The sequence below is a fragment of the Boleophthalmus pectinirostris genome, unplaced genomic scaffold (genome assembly GCF_026225935.1).
Source record: "Boleophthalmus pectinirostris isolate CB_2022bp ecotype Guang Dong unplaced genomic scaffold, ASM2622593v1 HiC_scaffold_5, whole genome shotgun sequence".
Taxonomy (NCBI): Eukaryota; Metazoa; Chordata; class Actinopteri; order Gobiiformes; family Gobiidae; genus Boleophthalmus; species Boleophthalmus pectinirostris.
The window spans coordinates 23,088,573-23,097,962 of record NW_026571404.1 but is presented as its reverse complement, the minus strand read 5'-3'; positions in this window follow the sequence as shown (position 1 = coordinate 23,097,962).

Here is a 9,390-nt window from a genome sequence, read left to right as displayed (position 1 = left end):
TTGATGTTTTAATACTTTGGTAGAAACATCCATAAACTCACTGACAGAAAGATGCAAAGACTGAATTAAACTTTGCAATAACACAATCTGTATTTGGGTGATATTTTTGATCTGGTCATGACTGAAACAAATCAATATTAGATGCTGATATTTTCTTCCCCTCTTCATCCAGAGTGACTCATGCAGCACAATCCTGCAGTCTCCTTAAGAACTGCTCTGTGAGGCCTGGCTTAAGTCCAACAGGAAATGGCCACCGGGCTTTACAGTGGAGAATATTTCATATAGCTATCAACATCTGCTTTCAAAACAGCTATTTTTTATTGTTCACAAAGCACACTGTCCCGAAAAAGAAGCAGAATCCCAAGAATGCAATTTTTCAGTGTGGTCTCAATGGACGAGGCTTAAAATGTAGCAGTAATTCAGCACACAGAAAAACGAAGGATTTGAGAAGTATTGATTTGTATCTGTTACTGCAGAAATAACAACAAGCTGTGAAATGGTGCAGTGGACAAAGCAGGAACGCACCGAAGATTGATTTTAAGGTGTGTATTTGATTAAATCTGTACGTTGTTTTACATGGGTTTTCAGTCAGAGGAAATTTGTCTGTTAATATCTTGACCCATTTTGCGGATACATAGCCATTCAAATTTCAAAAGATAAATTAGATATGAATTCAAGGGAATATTTTTATCAAATTAAAATCTATGGACACCAGTGTGTACACTTTAAAAGACATATGAAGCCATATCCTGTTTACAAAATTTCTGACGGGCATGAATAATCAGTCAGAGGTGAAGAAACTTTTACAAGGATATTCAAGAAAGAAATTTCCTCAGCATATGACACATGTCTGCCACAAATAAGCGACTGTGATGGTAATGCCCAAAAACTGAAATAAAAAATGGATGTGCACTATAGTCTGTCTCCAGATCCTTGTGCATTCGAATAGTAAGGACAGACTATCTCGGTAGGGGAATTGTGAGTAACCTTGCACAGCAAGCAAGATGGATTCTCCTGATATTTGTGAGTGTGCCCACTGAGAGACGTCTCAGCGTGATCATGTTTAGAACTCAACTGAGAATGCTACACATATTAGGTTGTGAGGTGCATGTATGTTTTTAATTTTTTCTAGAAAGACCACAGCATTTACATTGTATTTAGTGAAGAAAGAGTTATTATTGAATAGTGTAACATGAAGAACACACTACACTATTTCTACTTCATAAAGTGTTAAAGCAGCAATATAGAGTTATTAGTTTTTCACTATACACTAGTGTAAAAAAAATTAAGTGTGGTTATATCACTTTACCAGTGTTGAGCCTTCTACACTAGAATGTGTAGTTTCTTTTTCGCATTTTATTATGGACCCCAAATGACATGGTAAAAGTAACAGTAAAAATTAACAATATACGAGTTGAATTAACACTCTCGAATTTGCTGTGTATGTTATCTGGTGTACAGATGGCTTATGGCCTCTTCAGAACCTCGTCTGTCTTGTACATTGTGATAAGAACAGACTAATCTCACTTCACAGCCCTTACCATCAAATACCATGATTTCACACACCTCTGGCTGCACTGGGCTCACTCCACAGAGCTATACTTACTCTGTCAAACCCCTCATCCACATACTATTCTCCTGCAGACATTTTGTTCCAGCTCCTGCATTTCTTTAAAGGTGATTGTAGACCTGTCACTGCCAAGACATTATAATGTGCCTGGCAATAATCACACACAGATTTCGCCTTTAGAGCCTGTAGTGCAGCTAACTCACACTTAGCAGCAGGTTTACATTGAAAAGCTCTGATGAAAGTTTTCTGTAAACCTGCTACTGTACATATTGAATATGTTTATGGAAAAAGAATGATTCCTTGGCCTTGTTGTGTTTTAGTGCAGCTGCAGTGTGCAGTGTGGTCTGTTTCTCTACCATAAAGTTGAATAATATTATATTCTGTCCTTCGACAGTCTATGTTTTTGTTATTTAGTGTTGTTTATATGTGCTACTTATAATATTACTAAATATCCATAAATTAAAATAAATTTTAAGTCAGTAACACTTTAAAATACAATAAAATCATAGCAAAAAGTAATTAAAAAAATGAATTGCCGGTACCCATTCAGCCTTTTTCTGTAAAGGCACACTGTGTAACTTTCTGGTGGAGGGCCCTGCTTGTCTTCATGGAGATGTTATTGCTTTGTTTAGGATGTTCCAGTGTATGGCATTAAATCTATTTCTGTCCATGAAGACAAGCTCTTAATGCCAAGTTACAGCTCAGATCTGTGGAGAGGCTCACTCAGGCACTGAATGCATGTTTTTTTGCAGGATTTTTGAGCAGTAGAACACATGTAATTAAATAAATACACGGGTGAATTTAATGCCATTATGTGAAACCTTAAAAAAGCAAAAATATGTCAATGGAAACAGATCCCCTACTGGAAAAGTTACACATACCTTTCAAGTATGTTCTTTATAGAATGGAGACAGTGCATGGTTGGACTGCTCTACTCTGTTGGCTGCATTAGTCTGACTCTCCCTTGGTGCTGACATGTCCCAGCAGCGTGTCTTTTAACAGGATCTCAGGACTGAACAAAGGGGACACGGAGTTACCTTTCTGACATTAACATTTTGTCTGCCAATTCATTTCATGTTTTGCAAAAATCTGTACTCTGTCCTTTGTGCGGTGACATTTATTTTCAGCGTTATTCAAAGTGACACCAAAAGGGAGCCGCTCTGCTTTGGTGTCTGTCTGCTGTCACATCACTTTACATGGTCAGATACAAATAAGATTTTTTTAAATCTCAATAATTACGAAGGTCATTTAATTTTAGGAAATTCACATTTTATTACACTTAGTGCTGTCATGCGATTAAAAAAAAATTAGAGATTAATTAATTATGATCTGTAATTAATTAATCTAATTAATCTCATTTTAATCTCACCTAAAAATTGCTGAGAAAAGCCTTCAATTTGAGGTATTTTCATTTAATTTCATTATTACATTATTGTGGCAGATCAAAAGACTGATATAGATTTAAAAAAGTGACTTTTTAAAGTCATTTATTGTTTAACAAATCTCTTCAAATTGGCTGTTGAGCCCAAGTCTCCATGAATAAGAAACTGTTTGCTGTAAAGTAGCAAAGATGAGTAAATCTGAACATAATACTCTACTTAAAGACATAATAATCTACTTAAAGACAATAAAAAGTCCAGTCTTTCCTTAACCATATTAAAAATATTATTGATAGAGAAATGCTTTATATATGAAATCACTGGTTTTAGTCCTGATTTAGACCTGGTTTAGACCTGCTTTAGTCCTAGTTTAGTCCTAGTTTAGTCCTGGAATGGATTAATCCTGATTTTAGTCCTGGTGTTAGTTCTGGTTTAGTCCTGGTTTAGACCTGGTTTTAGTTCTGGTTTTAGTTCTGGTGTTAGTTCTGGTTTTAGTTCTGGTTTTAGTTCTGGTTTAGTCCTGGTTTAGTCCTGGTTTTAGTTATGGTTTTAGTCCTGGTGTTAGTTCTGGTTTTAGTTCTGGTTTAGTCCTGGTTTAGTCCTGGTTTAGACCTAGTTTTAGTTCTGGTTTTAGTTCTGGTTTAGTCCTGGTTTAGTCCTGGTTTAGACCTGGTTTTAGTTCTGGTTTAGTCCTGGTTTAGACCTGGTTTAGTTCTGGTTTAGTCCTGGACTGGGTTAGTCCTGGTTTTAGTCTTGGTGTTAGTTCAGGTTTAGAGGCGCACAGGACGAAGCGCGGTTTACGTACGCGAGAAAACACGGTCACGCGGCGCACGGGAGCACGTCGGTGTCCGCGCAGTGTCTACGGAAGGAAACGTGGTCCGCGCGTTCTCAGGTTAATGACGATGATGAAGGTGTGTGTTTGTGTGTGTTTGTGTGTGTTTGTGTGTTTGTGTGTGTGTCCCCTCATGTGGCAGGTCACTATAGGACAGTAGTGCAGACATCATGAGCCTATGCAGGTTGTTTTCAGGCGATTTTATATTTGTTATTTTCTTTTATATTTCACGTCGGGAGAATAATTTACAAGACACGAATGCGTTTTTACCTGTGCACTGCTGACTCTGTTCTACTGGCTCTTCGACCTCGTCCAGTGAGCGACTGACGCCGCCAACGTTACCATAACGTTATATCGCTCTTTCTGCGCGCGTTTTGTGTGGGTTTCCGGCAATGAGTGGAATTACCGAAATAAAAAAATGTATAAATGTGTTTGTGTGTGTGTGTGTGTGTGTGTATTATAAAACAGGTTTTATAATAAAGCAACTCTCATACAGAAACAGTAAAGTTAGAGATTAAAAATGAGATTAACGCGATTAAAAAACATAACGCGCTAAATATGATTGTAATTAATTAATCGCAATTAACGCGATAATTTGACACCCCTAATTACACTATCAAATATAAAGAAAATCTGAATATATATGAGAGGGAAAAAAGACAATAAATGTGTCCACATCATCTTCACATCATTGATAATTATAATTTTCTAGTACTTTCTTCATTTGGTCATTGTCATTCGGCCTACATAGAAGAAAAATGTATATGTACAATACATATTTCTTTTGTTCAAATGATCACCCATACAATATAGCTCTAGTGATGGCAATATAATATTTATTCAGCCACAATAACAGATAGTATAATAACATTTTTCTGCAAACAAACAATGATAATAAAATAGAAAAAAGGATGGCATCAGGCCTTGATGAAGACTACTTAGTCTTCATCAAGGCCTGATTTGCCTTTAATGGACCACAGACTTGTGCAATGTTTAAAATAAATCATTCAACAGTGCATTTCTCCTATGAACATGGCTCTGTCTCAGGTAACTGCGGTAACAGTGTCTTGGTCAATACGTGGCTCTTTCTGTAATGTTATGGTGTGAAGAAACCCTCACTATATACAACTAAAGTCAACTGTGACATACATTACCCTCCCACTCACTTGTTTATTGCTGGAAAATATCTAGAAAGAATATATAGAGAACATGATATAGTCTAACCTGAAGGTTCAAAGGGTCAAAGTTTTTCACCACTCCAAAAAAGGATCAATGGTTGCATAATTGCGTTCGATCTTAGCCCATTGTTGCCACGTTTGTCAGTAATCCTCCTTGACTTGCCTCACCAGCCTTTCAATAACTGTAGTTAGGATTCAGGCAGTGTACAGGCTTTCAAGGTGCTGTTGCTCAGTGTATCTGAAGGTCTGATCCTGCTATGTGGAGGTCCAGGTCAGAGATCTGAAGATGGTGGGAAAAGACTTCTGAGTGAAAGGATGGTCTGCAAATTATTATTATTATTTTTCTCCAAAGGGGAGGCATTAAAATCTCATCTATTTGTTTTGTTGTTGGCTTCTTAGCCAAGAATAAAATGAGCGAACAAAGAAGACTGGATTACTAATGACAATGTGAGCCACTAAATGGGCTTTAGTGGTGGTACAATATTGAAAATTTGAGTTCCAGTGAACCCCATCCTACATTAAGCACAACAATCAGCATACCAAACCAATAATAATTCCTATATGGGTTGGAATGCAATATTTTCCAACATAAATAACATAACTGCAGCTACATGCACTAAGAGAAAACACTGTAAACAGAGCCTCTGCTGCAGTGATACCATGGTGGCACAGATTTGACCTGGCAGCACAGTTGCTCAGCAGTGCTCAGCAGTGGCGTAGGGTAGTGGTGCAAGTTTGGTGCCGGGGTGGTGGTGTTGGGGACACATTTCGGGATGGTGGAAATTCAGAGTTCAGAGTGTGCATAGTGAGTCAGAGTGCAGTGTGCAGTGTGCAAAGTGAAGCAGAGTGCAAAGTGAAGTAGACTGCAGTGTGCAGAGTGAGGGGAGTGTCTTCACGCCTCTGGGACCTCTGAGCGATCCCTTGCCCCATCTCATTGGCACACTGATCGTCTGTTCTCAGCCGTGTAAACAACAGGCCTTCCCTAACAGGGCTGTGCTGAGGGTTTGGTTGTCAAAAATATATGCATGTAATTTCACAAAGGTAGTGGTCTGTTTAGTTAAACTACAATGAAAAGGTGTTTGTATTTACAAATCTGCTGCCACAACAAAATAGACTTTATTGGCCCCGTCTCTTATCTCATAAGATATGTATTCGAAATGTGTAACTTTGGAGCAGTACCCAGACATCATTTTGTATAATTTATAATAATGTAAAAATATGTTTGTGGCTTTGAATTTTGCCTGTGGTCCAGAATACACTTGTCCAGTACTTTACTTGTCAGATGTGAGTCACTGGTAAATCTTCCTGATTCTGTGAGTAACAGGTGGATTAGCCAATAAGGAACAATCATGTTCCACGCATATAACACATGCACACATGCATTCAGCCTCTAAGTGACAAGCCCAGCAAGAACAAGTGAAGTCTGCCATAGCAGACAGAGGTAGACAGAGGTCTGTACATAAGACCCAGTGAATGTAATGGGTCTCTTACTCTGAGGTAAGACAAATTTGATTTAGCTTGTAAATGATAGGTGATCAATGAGCTCTTTTGTTTTGCGTCACTGAAAACAAAACTAAAAATCTGATTGCATGATCATGTTTGGTTCTGGCTTGAGACATGACAGAGAGCATGGAAACCAGACTGATGTCCCTCTGTATAAAAGATCAACTCTACAGATACTATACAGCCTGACTGCATGACTGAAAAAAGAAGGCAAAAAAAATATTTGTGCATCATTTATATACTCATTAGATCATTTACTAGCCCCTCCCAAAACACTGAAAATCCAAGACCATCATGACAGCTTTTGTAGCTTAAGAAGGCTCTCCACAAGCCACTTTCCAATGGCATTATTCATTAGTCCTAAATCACTGGCTTTGTTGGATGTATTATGCCATAATGTAAGGAGGGGGCTTTGTTCTATAGTCAAAGAGAAATACATTTTAAAGCCAGAGTGGGTGGGAGCTATTATCCACACAGCCATGTTATTATGAGCCTGTCACCTCCATGAAAAGTGGAGCTATTGAAGGCAGCTCCACACAAGTATCACAGGAAGCAGAGTTTGAGGTGCAAAGTTAGGCCATTTCAGTGACATGAGATTTCTGAATGACAGTCAGTGTTACCTTTGACCTAGCCTGAATGCTCAGAATGCTGCAGAGGGTATAGGGAGGGCATCTGATCTAAAAGTTGCAAAATCTAATGAATCACTGCATAAGAAAAGATAATAACTACATTTAAATTTTAGTCACCCAATTTCATTACCAGATGTTTTCACCTTGATACTTTGCCTGCTTGACCAGCCAGTCCCTTCTACATTCTGTTAAATCCAGAAGGGCCTGGAATCAAACCTTTGTCTAAACTTGAAATGATTCAATCACAGCCACTAATTTATAGCACGTCTCTCAAATGCAAACCCATCTTCTCTAAAGTTCTTGTATAACATTCAGAACAGAATATACATGTTCTTTTACCTGAGATTCAGATCCACTTGTCTTTGTAAAGTTTTGACAAAGCTTGTAGTTCGGGCTGGCCAGGCAAACAGCCTGTTATATTCTTGCAATGTAATGCAGATCTGTAAAGCAACACTGATATCAGCAGTGTCAGCAGGGATTTGTTATCTACACCAAACACACTAATGGGGTACAGGTTGGATGAGGACATACTGTAAATACAAGCTGAAAATACTTACCCCATGAAAGGCAATATAGCTGACCTCACTGTAGCAAATAATGTGGTTTTGATGATTCAACTAGTTCCTTAATGTACTTTATTATCAACAGTCTTTGCTCTGTTCAAAGCCACTCAAACAGCAGGGGAGGCTCAAGGCTTCAGTGGAAACAGTGAGTCTGGTTTGGCCTCATTGATTTTAACTTAAGTGGAGGTGTGTGCGTTTTCATTTAAGTTTTGGGGGTTGATTGCAAGAAACCAGGATATAGTAGTTTTTAGAAACATTTGTTCACAAGACAATATATTACATATTGTATAGAGCTATACCTGGTGGTGGAACTTAAAGTAAAAGTACAATACTTAAATACATATTTTAGGCATGTGTCTCTGACTGAAAAGTAATGAAGTAATTTTCTTTATGGTTTGAGACCTGATTCAATGACTGAGACAAAAATGGCTAGAAAAAATTTGGAAATCAATTGAATCACGTTTTAAATATTTTTTTATTTTTTTTTTAAATAACTACATTTCATCCATGAATTGTTCTTAAAACCTCTACTTTTACTTTTTACTCTTTAAGTACATTTTTGAACAGGTACTTTTTTTAACTTAAGTAGATTTTTTCATGTGATACTTTTACTTTACCAACTTTGTTTATATGTACTTAAGTAACAAGACTAAGTACTTCATTCACCACTGGCTATATGTTAAGATCAGTTTTCTTTGAGTTTATCTGTCAAATATTTGAGATTGTATATATATTCTAGTAGTAAATTAACATATTACAACACAGTGTGAGGATGACAAGACTACCTTATCATTATATCTCTGTATTCATTGATTCAATTGTTGCCATAATACTATTCTTGTATCTCTTTCCATCACAGTTTAGACATTTTTCTCACTCACTCAAAAAAACCAAAACAACAATAATCCTGCCTGGGAGGGTGTCAGGTAAAGCCGCATTTAATTTTGTGACTGGAAAAACAAAATGATTCATGTCTCTTCTTCACGTTGTCACCTCAGAGCAAAGACTTCAGCAGGAAGGATTGTCTGAAGGATTGTCAATGTTGTTGATGGGGTTGAGCAGTGGGAAAAAAACCTATGCTTGGTGAAAAGACTGGAACTTTTTATTTATTTAAAGCTGCACTGTGTAACTTTTTGGTTTGGTCACCTGCTTGTTTCTATGAATATGTAATTTCTCTGCCTGGAATGTTCCACAGTATGACATTAAACAGCTCTACATTATATTTATTCAATTACAAGTGGTTTTAAAGCTCTAAAATATCTAGAAAAAAAAAACCCAAAAACATTCTGTACATTTTGACTGTGAGCTGGGTCGCCTCTCCACAGAGCTGACCTGTAATCTGGTCTGGTTTGGTCTCCATGAAGATAGAAAGGTTTAATGCCACATTGTGAAACATTCTGGACACAGCAATATTCACTCCATGGAGAAAAGTATTTGATGGACCCTCCACCAGAAAAGTTACACAATGCACCTTTAACAATAAATCACATCAACAACAGCAACTTCTATCAAAAGGGAAACAGGCAGAAAACACTAAGTTAAACACAGTGCTTGGTTAGCATTGATTTCCCGAAAACGAATTTTGGGTAGACTAATCGTAACTTATTCTTTCAGAAGAGAATGATAAAAGAAAGGAGAGCCCTGATTGAATTTCCTCTTTATATGCAAGATTAGGTAAACAAAGTCAGTTATTTCCTAGAGCGGAGCTCATTCTCCAACAGGCTCATACCGCCCTG